This window comes from Mesocricetus auratus, unplaced genomic scaffold (assembly GCF_017639785.1).
Source record: "Mesocricetus auratus isolate SY011 unplaced genomic scaffold, BCM_Maur_2.0 Super-Scaffold_100029, whole genome shotgun sequence".
Taxonomy (NCBI): domain Eukaryota; kingdom Metazoa; phylum Chordata; class Mammalia; order Rodentia; family Cricetidae; genus Mesocricetus; species Mesocricetus auratus.
Genome location: NW_024429210.1, coordinates 13706652 through 13725027, shown reverse-complemented (window position 1 = coordinate 13725027; position 18376 = coordinate 13706652). Strand labels below are relative to the sequence as shown.

Below are 18376 nucleotides of genomic sequence, written 5' to 3'. Positions count from 1 at the left end.
AGTGACAAGTGTCATGTACCATGAATGGCACTTGATGTAGAGATCCTGTCCTAGAAATCCATCCCAAGCTTCAAGAAACAAGGCCGACGCCTACATCCCCAGCCAGACTGAATACATTGCCACCTCCCATGAAATGCCCTTGCCTTGTGTAGTAAGAATTGTCTCTGGGAAGCTGGGGGTGTGTGGGAGGGAGCTATCCAACTTCTGCTTCCTCCCCTCCTCACAGGGCTCAAGGACAGACTAAGGTAGAAATCCACCGAGGTTCACTCTGGGGGAACCATGTGTTTATTAGGCTTACTTACAGAGCAGAAGACTGGGTGTCTGAAGGGAGCCATACTGGAAGGCTTACAGGAAGCGCGGGTGACAACTCTGCTATGGCTTGCAGACATGAAACCCCTCTCCCTAGTGCTTCCCAGCCCCTCCCCAAAGCCGTGTGCAATCGGGCTGAATTGCAAACACCTGGTTGGAGAGGATCCCAACCACCTCAGTCTTCTATGAAGGAACATTAATAGGCCGTGGTGACCTTTTGCCAAACGGGCACAGTTGAACTTATGAAGATGGTGGCGTTCGGCCTGGAGGATAGTCCCTGAACACCTTGGCACAAAGACCGTCTCAAAACAGCTGCTTTATTCGTAGGGGGGAAAAAGTGCAGGGATCCCTGAATTCTTATGAAGTTCCCTGAGCTGTTCCACACACACTGCAGCAGGTTAAGAGCCGATCAAACCCTCCTGTGGTAGTCCCGCACTCCTAAGGCCCCGCTGAGACAATGCTCCACCGTGTGCATTAAACATGTGTTTGTTGACACTCATTTCTGATGCAGCTCCGTGTGTGGGCAGCTATGCTTGAGGAGCGCTCGGCGGTGTGAAGCTACACCCATACCAGATGCACCTGCGTTTCCTTCCTCTGCCTCTCCTGGGCCTGGGGCAAGATGGTCTAACCCGGTTTCCAAGTCACTTCCTGCTCGAGCTTCAGAACACTTCAAAGAACTAAGTGCAGGTTCTTTCCAAATAGATTCGTTTCTTGAAACTCACCAACAAGTCAAACACCAGGAAAGTGGGGATTTCTGAACGCCACCCACTTGGACGGCAACTGGTATTTAGTAGTTTCAAATATTAAGAGAAGAAAAACGACCTTGCTAAGGCAGTATCTAATCTCCGGGAGCACAGGAAATGAGGGCGGCAAGTCTGATTGGCAAGGAGGCCCTGGGGTTGCACGAAGCAGCCGCTCCCTAGCAGGGCCCACTAGCACGCCTCCAGCCTGTCTCCAGCTGAGCACCCCAGGGAAAGCACCACTAAATTCCCTATGAATCCAGCAACCAATCAACTGCGCCATGGTCTCCAGGTGAGGGGGTGGGGAGGAGGGACGGAGAGGACGGAGGGTGTGGTAGGTTTGAGACTGCTGTGCTGCTGGGTGGGGCCAGCAGGGTTCAGCAGTTACCCAGCTTAGCTAGTCGTTCCATATATGTTTAGCATGAATGTTCTGGAAACTAGATAGTTTGGGAAGGTCCAGTTAAAAGTACTGGATGTGTTTGGCTGGAAATGTAATCAGAGCTCCACTTTCCATGAATGGCGGAGGGAAGCAGAGACACAGAGATTAAGATGAGGCTGCTGCTGTCATCCACCTAAGGGGCCGGGATTGGGGGTGGAGGGTTTGAGAGCTTTTGAAGGGGAAAGAATCAGCCAACAAAATGCGCGAGGATAGTTCCGTCATTCCATTAAGGACCTCTGAGGACATCAGAGGGACTGGAAAGAGAGGCTCCTTACTGCCACGGTGGTGTTTAAGTAGAGCTACCTGGCGCCCCCTTGTGGCGACATGCAACAGTTTGGGAGCCACGCTGGCCCAGCCTCATCCTTCCAGACCACTGCTCCTGGGTTCCCATCTCCTGAAAAGGATTCTGCTAAAGGAACCCTTGGCTGGGTGAGCCCTCACTGCAACCTGCAGTCAAGGGACAGTTCACCTGATTGGCCGTTTTGGGAATAGAGCTGAGCACACACAGACCTGCCACCAGGGCTCTCTCATCAGATCCTTCTGGCCACGCCCACAGTGGCTTCTCTGGACTTGCCAGGTGGGTGGGCTGTTCCAAGCTCCTGCTGCCATGTCTGTCCAGGAGTCGAAATAAACCCATCTTGTTGGATATTTGGTCTCAGCAGCAAGAAAGGGGGTTGGTTCAGTGTTAGCCTGAAGCTGACTTAAACTCAAGAAGAATGTTAATTCCTTCACATCAGAGTTGGCAAACTAAAATCACAGCTGCAGTAACATTTACAAAACGTAGACTTGCTGAGTGGGGTTGTGCGGTAGAGAGACAGAAGGTGAAGCCAAGGGCGGTGGCAGGGCATGGACAAGCTCAGACTTCCAGGTAAGCGGAGACAGAACACAGCCATGCTGGCAGGAACGAAGATATTCCAAAGAGACATTTGTGTTCCGTAGAATCCCTGTGGCCTTCAACCACCAAAGAGATGGTCCCCATAGGACTGGAATGTCCCCCCAGAAATCTCATGCTTGGCAAAAGAGGCTGATGGCTGGCACCTGCCAGAGGAGGAATTTGGTTCCTAGGAAGGTATTTCACTGCATTGTGACAACTTCTCAGACCGCTTTGCAAGAAAGACTGAAGCCCAGACAGTGACAGGCAGGACCACACTTCCACTGGGGCTGCTTAGTCATGTAACCCACATCACAGCGACGCATAAATCCTCGTGTCAGGACCCAGAAAATGGGCTTTGGGGGTCTCACTGGCCCTCACTCTTTGCTCCTCTTCCCAATGTGGCCATAACGATGGACCTCTTTTCTCTGCTTTTCACTAGTACTCTTTAATAACGATGGACTTCTTTTCTCTGCTTTTCACTAGTACTCTTTAATTGGCCTGTGGAGTGCAGATGGCCAAGCCCAGCCCAGCAGAGCTGCCAGAGCCCCAGTAACGGGAGGTTGAAAAGATGGAGTGAACAAAACAGCTGAATCTAAAGAGAGTTAGCAGCACTTGGATGCTGTAGAAGGGGTTGGGGGTACACTACAGCACCCGCCTACTATGTGTGAGGCTCTGGGTTTGATCCTCAGTACTGCAAAAAAAAAAAAAAAAGGAAATACTGCAGAGGTCAACTTAAATAAAACAGCAGCCACGTGACCTGGCATTTAGGTGGTCACTGGTGACCTGGCAGGAAGGCTGTGGAGGTGGGAGCTGTTCAGGGAATAAAGGTCACATTCTCAAGAATGGGGAGGACAGGAGGAGGGAGACCAAAGGTCACAGCTCAAGGTGGGAGGGAGGCTTCTTTTTAAACGAGATTTCTGGACATGACTTAAAGCTGAGGAGGGGCCTCAGACAGTTTGTGCACTTGTTGAGGGCTCAGCTCGGAAGAGGACCAGCAATGAGAGAAGGAGGGGAGAGAATGTGAACAGTTTCCAAGACTTGCCCAGTGATCTCCGGTGTTCGAGCCCCTGCACAATCTCCTGACTCACTCCTAACAGAGTATCACACAAGCAATAGCGTGTCACTTCTGATGTTAGATTATAAAGAGACTGTGGCTTCCAACCTTGACTTTCTGCCTTCCTCTCTCAGATCACCCTAGAAGGACTCACAGGAGTGACTTGCAAGAGTGCTTGACTGGGACTCTAATCACAGCTCGGCCGCTATCTTAGGCCCTGAAGGAAAGAAAAGGTGCCCTTTGGATATTTGAGCCAGGTCCTCAGGCAGGAATCTGATGTCCTGGCAAATAGCTGATTCGTAATCAACATTCAGGACATAATAATGCTGAAGATGCTGAGATTCTAAGTGAGCCGGGTAAAATGCCTAAAGAAGTCTGGGATCAGTGTCCCCCCCACTCTAATCCCAGCACCTGGGAGGCAGAAGTAGGGGGATCTCTGTGAGTTCGAAGTTAGCATGGTCTACAGAGGGAGTTCCAGGATAGCCATGGCTACACAGAGAAATCCAGTTTCAAAGAACAGCAATGACAAAAGAGACTCATTTTTAAAAGAGAAGTCTGGGATGGACATTCAAGGAGAAGGAGGGGTCCACTGAGTGTTCTGTGAACTCTGCCTCTGTCGTGACCCTTCCAGGGCTTGGCAAACCTAAGGCTCAAAGGACCAGGCACAGTGTCTGTGCCCCTGAAGTCTCATCCAGTCTCCAGTCTAAGCTGTGTGAATGTGCTGGTGATTCTGGGTTTCATCTCTCACCGGACTGACTTCAGACACGCTACCACTGGCATTGGAGATGTCTAGAGACCGCAGAAGCTTCACCTAGCAAAACAGTCTCTGGGTGTCAACCTCACATGAGTTATTCTCACAGTTGTCTCCATTCTGGCAAACAGAGACTGTACTATTTAGGACCAAAAATCACGGTACCCCATTCCCATAAAACACACACACACACACACACACACACACACACACACACACACACACACTCAGCATTCCCTGCTGAACTCCTCTAGAGCTCACACATATGTGGCTCCTCTGCTTTCAGCGCCGCCGTTACCTTTCCCTGGGATTGCTACAGTCCTACTCCCATGCCTGTCCCTTCAGCACAGAACAGAGATGTTCCTCAAATGTAAATCCAGTCAGTCCTCAGCAAACCATCAGGCAGAGTCCCTATGCTTCGGGGTGGGTCCATGCCTCCTCACTGTGGTCTACGGCCTCACAGAGTCCTGTTGCCCATCAGCCATTGCTCTGATCTTAAACAGCTTTCTAAAGAGATCCCTTCAGTGAGGTCCTTCACATGCCAAAGGCTTTCCCACTCGGAGAGCATGATGGTGTAGTGCTAGTGTATTCACAGGACTGTAGAGAATCGTACAAGATCTCCATCATTTCAGAAAGAAACCGCACTCTCAATCCTGCCTGCTTACCCAGTCCTGAGCAACCCGTGCTCTCCTGCAGAGACACCTGCCTTGGATTCTCTACACAAAGTCTCCCTCCTCAACACCCTCTCCTTGTGAGCCTTAGCACCCCCAGCCCATCAGGGATCCACTCAATCTGCGGCCCTTACTCTGTCTTCCACCAAAATCCACTGTGCCCAGATCTCTGTGTGGCCACGCCTTCCTGCTTTATGTTTATGCTGACGCATGGGCTGACTTCCACACAAGGTGCCTACCTGCCCTGCTGGTCCCCAAGGTGCTGCTGTGGTTTTCAAAGTCTGTAACGCTCGTGTAATATTGTGTTAGCTAGCACAGGCCACCTTGTGTCATAGACTTTTCTTCTCTGCTACTGAGGCTTGCACTCAGACCTCCTGTGAGCCCGTCAAACATTCTACCGCTAAGCTATGCTTTCTAGCAGTATTTTGTGTGTATTTGCCTATGTCCATTCTTGGAAGCTTTTTAAAATGTGCTGTGTCCCTTTCACCCATCCAGTATTGGCTCCAGAGGCAGAGGTTTGGGGTTTGGCTTTGATTTTCACTCTTCAGTCCCACCTGAAACAGATGCTGCCAGCAGGATCAGATGAATGGCAGAAATGGGATTTGAGCACACACCTGATAGACTTAAAACCTACCATTAACTACTAGACTATAAAAAAAATGTATAAAAGGAGGTAGAGGAGGGAAAGGCCCCAAACTCAGCTCAGTGCAGTAGCCGCTGCAGGGCATGGGTGCCCGACTGTGAGCCGCCACACGGGTTCATCACTGTAGCTTGTGACCACAGCCTCTGCAGTTTGTCTTGACTTGAGAACCATCATCTGACTGTCAACGTGAAGACAAGAATGGCTATGCCCTCACCTTCCAAGGGGCCATGCTGGCTCCAGAGCTCCCAACACCACTGGTGGGAGCCGCCTTCTTGACAACCTAAGAGCTTGGCTCCTGCATATCCCATATCCCTCCTGCAGGGCTCTCCCAGTCCCCAACGAAGAGTCTATGCCCAGGCCTTGCAGAGTGATGGGGTGTTTAGGATGGCACACCCCATGGCTTTCCACAAAGAGGGATCTTTAGGAAATGAGAAAGGGACAAATAAAGCTAGGTCCCCCAATGCCACACTGCTTGATGAGCCAATGCTGCCCTTGTTCATATAACCTGGGAACAAGAACATAGTTTTCAGGGCCCACACCCGACCCAGGTGGAAACAGCTTCATTTTGTGGCCCAAAGACTCCTGTTTAGGTTCTCTGAGTGTGAGCAGCTCGTCGTGAACCATCATGGGTTCAATCAAATTTTCCTTTCCACTACATACCCCACCCACCCCAAGAGTAATGACTTCTTCCACATCCCTTCTGGAGCACAGCTCTGAGGAGGAAAAAGAAGAGACGAGGAAACGAACAAAGCAAAACGTGACAGCCCCATGGGGGCAGTGATACCCTTGCCTGAAGTTTGGAGAGGAACAGGCAAGATTATTAAAATTGTAGTTTTTATGCCAGCCTGTCACTTGAGCATGAAGTGACAAGGTGACACCCTCCCCTGTAGGAACAGCTCGAGGGCAGGTGTCAGCTGCAGAAGCAAAAGCCAGTGTGCTCACGAAGGGAGACTTTGTACCACGCTTTGTTCTGACTCTGTTATAAATGCTCACCCATTTAGGGACCATTACTGACACTCAAAATTTTCAGCAAAGGAGACCCCATGCTGGGGTCACTGACTATAAGTAGTTTTGGCTAGAGTAGCACATGCCCATGTATGTAATTTGGGGCTGAAGGCAGTACCTGCTCTGTGACCCTTCCCACAGCCTACCCCTTCCTACTCAGGAGCGATGGGAGCCCATGCTACAGGGCACATGGGTTAGGCTTCCCCCTGGAGGCCCCCTCCTTCCTGCCTGTGTCCAGGGAGCTGTGTGTCCCTCCTGATTAGGCTCCTGGCATCTGTCCTCTCTTTGGTGCATTCATTCTTTCCAGACTTTTTTTTAACTTGCTTTCCACTTGTCACAAGGATTGTCTGCTGGGGGCGGAAACATCGCACATGAGCTAAAGGAGAACACGAGGCGCCGAGCAAGCCTCCAGTGTGGCGGTTGTCTTGTGGTTCCCGAGTTTCCTCCAAGGGAGATCTGATCTGTCGTGGCGCCCCGGCAGGGTTGGTGAGACATTCATCACTTCCTCCCTCAACAAAAGGTGAGAATAAGACATTCTTTTCCTCTCCTGGGCCCTGTGCTGACTCCAACAAGGGCTCCCGAGTACCCGTCCCAGCACCTGCAAGCCATCCTGGCCACCACACACAGGAATGCAGCTAGTTTACTCCCCTAAACTCTCTAGTATTCCCAGCTGCTCCCTACTATGCTGGAGGTGGTCTGATTTGTCCCCTGAGGGCCTGTTCCGGAAGCCTGATGTTCAGAGTGGGCATGTTTGGAGGCACTAGAACTGCTCAGGAGCCCATTGCCTAGTGGGAAGGAGCTGGGCAGCTGAGGGCACTGCCCCTGGAGTAGTTGATAGTCCTCATGGGAGTGCTGCTTCAAGCCAGCAAGCTGCGTCCTCATGCTGTCTGCCCTCCATCTTGCCACATGATCTCTCCTTCCTCATATGTTCCTGGTGTGCTGCCTTCTCTTTCATTCGAGGGATGTGTCCAGGGAGCAGGGTGTTGTCAGAGCTGGTGCCATGATACTTGGATTTTCAGCCTCCTAAGCTGTAAACCGTAGAATCCCCACCTCAGGTGTTTGGTTAGCATCAAGGAATTACTGTGCTCTGTGCAGGTCATGGAGTCTGCTAAGAATTGGAGAAAGGGGTCTTTAAGATAAACAGTTTTTAAACTCTGACATTGGGTGCTATAGCTCCAGTCACCCCTAAGTCACTGTGAAACGGAAGGTAGAGAGTCCCATGTGATCTCCAAAGCTGTTATCAGCTTTGTGACACTGGGTAAGACGACTAACAGCCTCGCTCTTCAGTTTCTCCTCTGTGCGGTGGAAATGATGGTTTCTTTCACAGGATTGTTAGAGAAAGGGGCCCTGGGGACCTTACAGTGTCTGGATGAGAAGAACGGCCTTTCCCTTCTAACCTCTTAAGTCTTCCTGTGAATTCATCTGGAGCAACGAGAGCTGTCCATGCTGAGTGGCTCAGGTGGAAGTTGGGCCTGGATCACACAGCACCTTAACAGAAACACAGTAACTCTGTGTCTCCTCAGAGCACCTTAACAGAAACATAGTAACTCTGTGTCTCCTCAGAGCAAGAGGCAGAGTAGACCCTTCCTTCTTTCCTTAGGGTGCTTGTGTCAAGTATTTTGTGATAGCAGCACTCAAGTTTAACTACTCCAAGACTTAGAGGAGGTCACGGGTGGCACTGAGCACTGAGGGAGACCGTTGTAGTGTGTGGTTCCCTCTGGTCTCCTCCAGACTTGGCTTGCCTCTGGTGACTGACTTCTTGTCCTTTGTAGGAAGGTGAAGGGCGTCTTTCAAAACTGCTGGCCTGCACTGAGGCCAAGAAGATGGGGTAGAGAACTTTATGCCCGTTTCTCCTTAGTTCCCTGTAGCTTAGAATTGGCCTCATCCCTGTGTGCCACAGTGACAGCCTGCTGCCCATCGCAGGGGCTACATGGGCCAGGAGCTTGCTTGTGAGGTGAGCTGCTCTCCAGTCTCTCCTGAGTCTAACCTCTCTGTACTAGCATCACCTAGCACATCTCAACTAGGCACATATTCCACGCCTCACACTGTATCAGGGACCAGGGCTGAACAAGATGTAGACATTTACAGCAGATGATGTGGGCATAAAACCTTAGAGAACAAAGATAAATAGTGTCACACCCCTCCAGTGTTGGGGTCTCAGGGAAGATGTCCCAGAGCTTGCCTGAGCTGAGTGTTGTGGAAAATAGGAAATCACAGAAGGAAACGTTACAAAGTAAAGAGCTGAGGTGAGGACAAGCTCTAGCTGTGTAGACTTTCTGGGTTCTCTTTCGTAGGATTGATTCCTTTGAAAGCCAACCTAGGGAGAGATTGGCTATGAATTGGGTACCATGTCAGATCCTGCAAGAGATCCAAAGGCAGCTAGAACAGGTCCCAGCTCTCCAGAGCAACAGAGTAACAAAAGCATGGTGTGGGGACTATGCACATGCCTTGTACCTATCCTCTGCTGACAACCAACGTCTACTTGGAGGAGAGGGATGGGGTCCTGGTGTCCAGTCATTGCCCTGGTACCTGGCAACTACTGACCAAGTCCAACCATCTTAGACCCTCAGCTTACAGCACTTCAGAGCTCTGCTTCTGGGAAGCCAGCTTCCTGGGAACATTTCACATGGCAGGGAGATCAGAGGTGGGCCAGAGAAGTTTCTTTTTCTGGCTGTCTCAGGTAGGATCCAAAGGCTATCATGTCACTTTGTCATAAAGTCAGCCTCTTCAAGGAGACTTGCGTTGCTTCAAGATACAGAACATCTCTGAAAACAGAAGAGGTGGTTCATGCTTGGCGGCCTGTTTATAAATGCTGTGGAATATTACTTTAAGATGTGTTACATTTGTCTATGTTGTGGGACACCTGTTTTAGTGATGCAAAGATGTGTTGCATTCTTTTGTACTGTGTTTGTTTAACTATGAAGCTATGCTACTTTGCCTGCCTGAAGCACCTTATTTGTCTAATAATAAAGCTCTGCACAGCCAATAGCTGGGCAAGAGAGGGATAGACAGGGCTGCCAGGCAGAGAAAATAAATAGACTGGAGAAGAGGAAAGAGCAAGATTAGAAGGAAGGAGAATGTCAGGGTCAGCCACCCAGCCACATAGCCAACATAGAGTAAGAAGGAAAGAAATTCATATAGAATAGAGAAAGATAAACGCCCAAAAGCAAAGGTAGACAGGATATTTTTAGTTAAGAAAAGCTGGCTAGAAACAAACCAAGCTAAGACCAGGCACTCAGAAGTAAGAATAAGTCTCCGTGTATTTATTTGGGAACCGGGTGGTGGGCACCCAAAGAACAAAGAGGAATCCCTGACATACAGCAGCTGCTGGTTTTCTTGGCATATGTTCTTCCTCCCACCGATGTGATAGCACTGAGCTTTGAGCTGGAGAGAGATGTGCACAGTGAGCTCATGAGAGCAGAGCGGATCCTACCCCAGCACACCTTGAGTCTGCCGGACTCTGAAAATAACTTTCTGTGATGGCCTACAAAAGTCATTGCGACGATGAACAGCCTTTCCCTAGAGTCCCTGAAGCCTTGTGGGGAACTCCTGTGGGAATACATTAGTAGCATGCAGAGACCAAGGCTCTGTGACTCTTTGAACCAGGCCGCCTTCCACTAGGTCTCATCCTGTCTCTGCCCACTGATCCCATACCCGTCCTGCTAGGCTCAACCAGAGCCGCTTCCTCCATTGTCTGATAGGTCAACCCTACACACAAACTCCTACCTGCACTATGACTTCTCAGGACACCACCTACCTCTCTTTCCTGGCCCCATCACTGTGACTGTTTCCCTCTAGACTATCAACTAAGCCAGGCAGTGGTGGCGCACACCTTTAATCCCACCACTTGAGAGGCAGAGGCAGGAGGATCTCTGTGAGTTCGAGGCCGGCCTGATCTACAGAGCGAGTTCCAGGATAGCTGGGACTACAAAGAGAAACTCAGTCTCTAAAAAGCAAAAAGCAACAACAACAAGAAAAAACAAAAGATTGTCAACTCCCTGAGTTCAGAATATCCTTAGGGGACAATGAAGGTGCTTGGTGTCAAGTAAATGAACCAAAAGAATACTGGGACAGGACAAAGTCTGGCGTCGGCCTTTAGGACACTTCTCCCCTTCTACCTCGGTCAGATGTGCTAAATGGCTGCTAGTTGACCTTTGCCTAGAGTTATCCACAGGATTATCATCCATCAGAGAAGAAACCCTTCCAGCTCTGAGAAGGAGGCTTCCATCCTGGGCACCACTCACTCTTCACAGTGCAAAAGTAAATAAACAAACAAACACCACCTCTACCTAAATGTCATCCAAAAGACCCTGCTGTCTTTGCTGAAGAAATAAGTACCTCTTCTTCAAGGCTGGTGATACAGGGACAGAACTCTGACTAATTTTAGCCTCACCCAGCTGCTGTCCACAAACTTTCAACACCCTGCTGCCTTTACGGCGTTTCAGGCAGAAGTGAACAGCAGTACAAAGCCTCCTAGGAGGAGCTGAGTTCGGGTTTGAGAAATACAAGGCTAATGGATAGCCTGGGTCACAGCCTGAGTCACAGTCTAAGATCCTGTCTCAAAAGAAAGGAAAAGAAAAGACTAGTCAAAGAACACACATTGAGTCCAAATATGATACATATAAATGTAACATTACAGTACAGACAGATGTCCCCGAGGAGAGACTTTGAGAACCTACACTGGGGGTGGGGGCGGTGTGAATCCATGGAGTAGATCAGGGAAGAGGTGACTGGAATCTAGGCACTGAGAAGAGTAAGTGGCAGGGGAGAGCTTGTTTCGGGACGGACAAGAAGAAGCAGTGTCTAGGGAAGGAGATGGGGGGTGGCTGGTATGGGTGGAGGGGTAGGAAGAGGCCGCTGTATCTGCTAGGAATTGTGATTAGCCAGTTAGTGTCTGTAAGAAAGAGTACATGAGATAAGCATTGAGTTCTCACCTAAAAGTTATCTAGATAGGAAAAGGCACCTTCGTCCCGGCTCTGTCTGCTGCCCTCTCTGCTACTTTTGTGCACGATCCATCTTTGGAGTCTTCCCATAGTCTCAAGACGATGACTGCAGTGTCACTTATCAGGTCCACTGTGGGAGCCTGCAAGCAACTCAGTCTCCATCTGGAGTCTATTCTGACTTACAAGACATTAGAGCTCAAGCTTGCATGCTCCAGGCTCCTTGAGAGCCGTGAGAAAGTTCAGATTAAGCCCATGGAAAAGAGCATATTATCTAACAAGCTTCTGATGCCAGCTGTAGGCACACAGATAGATAATGCAGTGGCTAGTAGGACCCACATGATAGAGAGTGACCCTGGCTGCTCCTCCATTCAAGGACTGTGCTGGGAGCTGGTTAACTGATTATACTGCTGTTTGTTCTGCTTTGCCTCCAGTCTGTATATAAAGCAGGTTCAAAAATAAACTCCTGGCTGTCTGGTGTGATAAAGGCATGGACCGGGCAGTGCTCCCAAATCTATCCTGAGTTTCTATCTCTTTCTTTATCTGCCATTTCTCAGTCCTCACGCCCCTACTCAGGTAACCCAGCTGACTCATTGGAGCAGGCTCTGACAGTCCATCTTCCAGGAAGAAGGAAGGGCAAAGAGGCAAAGGTGGAAAAACTCAATCTGTGTCAGACTTTTTCTAAAGGACTTGCCCCAGAAGCTCAGCTTAATAACTTCTATTTACATCTCATTGTCAAGAATAAAGTGTAACTGCTCAGTTTCTGGCCACAATTTGTGCCTAATGGGCAGGGATAACCTACGTCCAGCTGAAAAAGAACTGATCATTTTTTTTTTCGAGACAGGGTTTCTCTGTGGCTTTGGAGGGTATCCTGGAACTAGCTCTTATAGACCAGGCTGGTCTCAAACTCACAGAGATCCACCTGCCTCTGCCTCCCGAGTGCTGGGATTAAAGGTGTGCGCCACCAACGCCCAGCGACTAATCATTTTATAACTGACATTTCCTGAATTTTCTTAGTGGTGAATCAACTGATTATCAACACAGAAATTTAACAAGCTGAATTTATTAACCCAGCTTTCTGTTCATTTGCCTGAGAGGAATCAGAGCCAGCAGTGGAAGGAGCTTTAAGTGTTAGGGGAAGGGTTGATGGAACTATTGGTCATTCTTCGGCAGCAGGATGGGTGAGTGGAGAGAGCTAGCTGATAAATAGAAGCCAGTTTCCACAAGAATGAGAAACACAAGCTCTGGGATTTTAGTGTCCAAGGGGATCCTGGGGAACTTCCTGCAAGCAGAGGATGACTGTGCTTAAGAACATCTTCAAATGACCTATAATATATAATTTAATGTAAATACAATGTATATAGTTACTGTTATATACTGTGTAGCCAATAATGATAACAAAAATGTATGTACATGTTCAGTACAACTGCAATATATATCCAAATATTTTTGGTCTACAATGGATTGAATCCAGACACATAGAGAGCCAATTTACCCAATCCATGGTGTGTGTGTGTGTGTGTGTGTGTGTGTGTGTGTGTGTGTGTGTGTGTATTCTCTAAACAATCAACTCTACCAGTGTTGGGTATAAACATGGAAAGCAATTCTCCATCCATATTACCACAAGGTATTTTGGGAATGGGCATTTAGAGATCTTGATTCCCATCGTCTCAGCAGCTTGAAAGACAAAGGAAACGGGAGCGTATGGGTAAAGAAGAGCAGCGTGCTGCCTTTCTCAAATTTAAATATTTTGTTCTAGAAAGACGCCATTGTTTCTCATCGATTCGCGGTTTCGCCTGGGGGGGGGGATTGTCCCTGAGAGGATGTGTGGTGATGAGAAGTCACCAGCACGTCCCATGCTTGAGTAAACCGTCCACACACTGCACCACCCTGAAGTCTTGGCTTGCAGATTTTACAGCACTAGAGCTTCCCCTAAGATGCGTATGTCGATGGAGCGTGACTCTGTTGTTTGCTCTAAGACAGTCACTGACTTGGATCAAACCCAGCTTCTCTCAGTAAGCTTGTGACTCCTTGAGCCAATTTGAGTGATTTCACTTATGTCACCAGTAATGGAAAGGGGGGAACCTTCTCATGCATAGCTTTCAAGAGCTAAGTCATTCCTGATAGAAAACAAAGCATTTAGTGATTCACACAACCCTTTATAGGCAAAAAGATGCCTGAGTATATGACTGCCTGGTCCCTTTAATGTTATTTGTTCTCCTTGATGGAGCATGGACTGGACCCTCCAAAATGTCTCCCTCCATGCCACTTTGTCGGTTAATGGTCCTCAAAACTTGCTGCCACCTGCTTCTGCATTTAAATGACTGTTCCTCTGAATAGAGCAGTAGTTTTACCTAAATCTGATTCATGAAAAACAGCAGGAAGAGGAATCAGAGGTTTCCTGTATTTGGCATTTCCACTCAGACTTCCCATGGGATACTATATCAGTGCTTCTATCTACTCTTGGGGCCGCCAAACATTTCTGGGAGGGCATTTTGAAAAGGCATGACAGCAGAGAATGGTGTGTCCATTATGGACACAGGTTGAGATGGGCCCTACTCCACAGCAGCTGGGTACTAATTAATTGAGTATTTATAATGGACTATTATCTGTAGTCTACTAGCATAGAACATGGTAGTTCTTTACCAATTATCCATGTCCCTGAACCTCTTGGCACTCAGTTGCCATATCTGTAAATGGGGATGATAATGGCCTCCACACAGGGTTGGTGACGTAGCTCGGGTGTGGGACGCCTGTGTAGTGTGCACAAAGCCCTGGATTTAATTCCTGGCATGGAAGAAAACGATGCTAACTTCATGTAACTGAAGTCTTCATTATGACATTAACTACTCCCCATTCTCTTTCTCTGATTCCCCACCCCTGGGCCTAACCTTCCCTGATGTGAAACATGACCCTCCTCCTTCCTCTGACACACTTGAATTTCCCCTCCAGTGAGTCTTCTCTAGAAACCATCCCAGGTTGGTTTCCAGTTGCCCCAAGAGAAAGGCTTGTCACCCTGCGCCTACGGTACCTTAATTTGTCTTATATATCTCCTACCACACAAAACTTTAAGTGTCAGATTAGACGGCACTTCTTGAGCATAGAGCTTGTGTCTCTTGACCAATCACAGGGCACACGGTTTTGTTAAAAATTGGCAGAATCAAGGAATGAGTTGATGAATGAAAGACATAAGCTCACTGATTCCAACTGGTAGAAATCATATCAGTGGGGGGGGCATGCAAATGAATTAGCCTCAGAAAGGATCTTTGCCTTTAGAAACAGATACAGGGCCCAGCAGGCACATACTTCCCCTTTTAAAAGTAAGGTCATTTAATGCCAACAGCTCAAAAGCTACTTGTTTGGCTTAACTTCATTTCTATATACACGGTAGTAACTTTTATTGGGATAACAATACCAAGAAGTATCTTTAGGTATCTTTTTTTTCTTTTGCTTTATCAGAGGACAAACAGGAAGGGAAAACAGGAATTGAATCCCCTAGCTCGCAGTCATGTGCTTCGGTTTCTCAGAGACTTGGTTACAGTGAAGAGGTAAATGACATTTAGATGCGAAGTTAGTGACTTCGAATCTTAGTCCCTGGTGAAATAGGGTATTTCCATGAGGTGATCACTGCTCTAAATATGTCAATAATGTGTCGTCACCTGCTGAACAGAGCCCCATTACAAAGGAATTTCCCTAGGAGTCCTGGCTCAGCCACTTCCTTGCCCCCTAAGTGGTGTTTAATGCCTGGTATTTGTGAGATGTTCACAATCACCTGTTCTCTGCAAGGTACTGACCAAGGCATAATGGAAGAGACACGCTATCCCCGCAGAGGGGTCAGAGCACCCAAGGCACACAGACAAGCCTCATCAGAGGCATAGTTACGTAAGAGCTGGGCGCATGGGTGGAGGGTAACTGAGCCAGCAAGAGAGTGCAAGAGGTGAGCAGAAAGAAATATTCTTTGGGAAGTGAAGCCAAGGAAAATGAGGCAGGAGACCGTTGGTGGCCCAGGGCAGAGAGACGTAGGAAGACGAGGCAAAAGGATAGGCGGCGGTCAATGCTGTGAGCTGCTAGGAGGAACAAACAAACCAGGATGGAGGAGTAAACTTGGGGTAGAAAAGTCTCTTCCTCTGAGAGTATAGGCCGGTTTCTGGAGGAGAGACGCGTCAGGAGTTCCTGTGGAGACCGGCAGTGCTGGCACAAAATGTACTCTCTGGAACTGGCAGGGAGTTAGCACCCTGGGGACACCCTGGCTTCATCACCTGCAGAGCACAGTGAATGGCGCTGACCTGCAAGAGGAGGCTCATGTGTCCCAGCGGCCTGCTGCCTCCGTGTCCCTGTGTCCCAGCTGCCTCCTCCCTGTGTCCCAGCTGCCTGCTGCCTCCTCCATGTGTCCCAGCGGCCTGCTGCCTGCAGCAGCAGCAGGGGCAGTGGTGAGAATTACTATTGTTACAAGGGGATCCACCGAAAGGAAATGGGGAGAGGATGGTTTGGGGCCTGGAGGACACGGGACCAAAGGACGGTGAGCGAAAGAATCCAAAGCTGCTTAGAGGGGAAGCCAAGAGCAATGAGAGAAAGCTAGGGCCAGAGAGCAGTGATTCGGGACAGAGTGTCGTCGGTCACTCTGGACTTCACCTAGGCTTCGGCGGCCTGGAGGTGGAATCCCAGAAGCCTGAGGGTGGGACTCACAGTTCTAGTAGCAGCCCACCAATATTCACGTTCCTGAAGGTGGGTGGCTTTAACTTCAGGGATGCAGATGCAGAACCCGGGAGCATGTCTCTCATGGAGGAAGAGCGGGTGCGTGACAAACAACGGTTTTTCCCGAATCTGACTGCAGAATGCTTTGAGAGCCTCACGGCACCATATCTGCCAATCATTTCACTTGATGAGCCCGGTGGTCACGTGGTCTGCAGTGACAAGAGTACCTTAGAGCAGGGGTACTCGACCTCAGTGCTCTGGCTGTAAGGGCCAGGCCTGTATATTATGGGGTGTTTAACAGCATCTGACACTAAATGCCAATAGCAGCCCTGTCAGTCTCATCCAGCTGTGACCCTTGGCATTGCAAAATGCTCCCTCCCCCCCCCCCAGAGCAAAACTGTCCCTAAGTAAGAATCACTAACCTGGAAGGTCAGTTACAATCCCTGAGGAGAAGCAGACTGGTTTCCACATCTCACCATTACTTTACATCCAACTGTCACCATACCCCGTCACCATACCCCCCCCCCCGTTAGTTCTCCAAGGACCAGCTTCCTCGTTACAGACCCCACGGCTGCATCACCTCAACTGGCAAGGCAGAGCTAAAGGACTGCAAAAGGGACTCTTGAAAACAGAGCTGCAGAGTTGGAGAGCCGTTTCGTCTAAGAGCGGCTCCCAGTTCATGTCCCCTGACAGCTGCGACACCTGGGAAGCTGTTCTGGCGGCTGCTAATGCAAAATCATAAATGCCAACTACTGAAGTCCCTTCAGGCTAAGTGAGGGTTCCTGCAGTCACGCTTATATCCCTCTTGTGAGCCTCGTTCTTAGTACGTTTGTCCTCCACGCCCGACCCCTCCCTCCTAGCTCCCTGTGCTGGATAACCCCACAAGCGGCCGGCGCCCAGCCCAGTGGGCTCTTCTCTTGTTGGCAGCGCCTTAAGCTGTCCCTTGTTTCTTTTTCTCACAGGCTGTGAGAGATGAAACCATCCTGCTCTCTGAAAATCAGTAAAAGCTGGCCTGAGACTATGTAAAAGAAACCATTTCTGAGACCGTTTGGAAAATGAAATTGTGCTCTTTAAAATAGCCTTTCTTCAAATTCTTGTGACTTACTAAAAATGACCACTAACATATTCCGTTGGTTCCATTTTGGTTTTGGTCAGAGTTTCTTCTGAACTCATTTCACTGAGAACTTTGATGACATTTATCCTTCACTTCCTTTTTTTTTTTCTGTCCCCTTCTGGACTGAGGCTAAGGCATTGTGTCCCTCTTGGTACAGCAGCTTCTGTTTTTGACAGATGAGTTAAGGTGCAGAGACTGACTGAGTGGTGATCAATCATGGTTTCCTCTCAAGGTACTCTGATAATCAATGTGCCGGATTCTGTCTTGAGAATGCAAGACTCAGCTGGGGAGGCAACAAGCACAGTATGAACGTTACTGTGTCACCACGTTCCAAGCACTTTACAGACGTGAACTCACAATGTGTGGGGCAGGGCGTTATCTGGAATGACGGATCACGTGCAATGTCGTCCACGGCCACATGAACCATCCCTGAGTGGGCACAGCCAAGGTTTCATGAGCAAAGAGCATCTGGACTGAGCCTCTTGGATCACTGTGCTTCATATAGGCTAAGAGAGTCGTGCGTGTACTAACGTCTTTACTTGGTTTTGGTGTATGTGTACGCACACGCAGTATGTGCTCATGAACACACGTGTGGAGGTTTGAGGACAGTTTTTGGAGTCAGTTCTCCCCTTACACCTTGTTTGTGAGCATGTCTCTCTTGTTTCTTCCAACCTCCATATTCCATGTGATCTAGGGAATTCTCCCGTCTCCATCTCCAATCTTGCCATAAGAGTGTTAGGATTAAAGATTTAGACCACAGCATCCAACTTTGTCTTTTGCTTGTTTGTTAGTTTGTTTTGGGGGGTTGACTTTTGTTTTTGCTTTGTTTGTTTCTCAGTAACATGGGCTCCCTGGGTCAAACCTAGGTCTTCAGGCTTACACAATGGCAAGGGCCTTTATTCACAGAGCCCTCTCACTAGTCCCTCATGCACTCACATTTAAACTAACCCATTTCTGTGAATCTAAGTGTTGCCACGTGGCCGTGCTTTGACTGGTCTGGCGGCATCTTGTTTCTTGGTGGCTTCTGGAGTCTCCCCAACAGCACCCTTGTTCCTCAGTTTGACGTTTGCACCCAGGTATGTTTGGCCTTGCTTTAGACCAAAGCCGCTTTTACTGTCAACCAATGAGAGCAACACACGTT

General features: G+C 48.9%; 1 long non-coding RNA gene across 1 annotated transcript; it reads left to right on the top strand.

Moving 5' to 3' along the window:
* Window positions 1-937: 937 nt before the first annotated feature.
* Window positions 938-17997, top strand: LOC110340935. The gene is made up of 3 exons (XR_002382781.2): window positions 938-1341; window positions 6828-7006; window positions 17084-17997. It is a non-coding gene; the product is annotated as an uncharacterized LOC110340935 (long non-coding RNA).
* The last annotated feature ends 379 nt before the right edge of the window (window positions 17998-18376 follow it).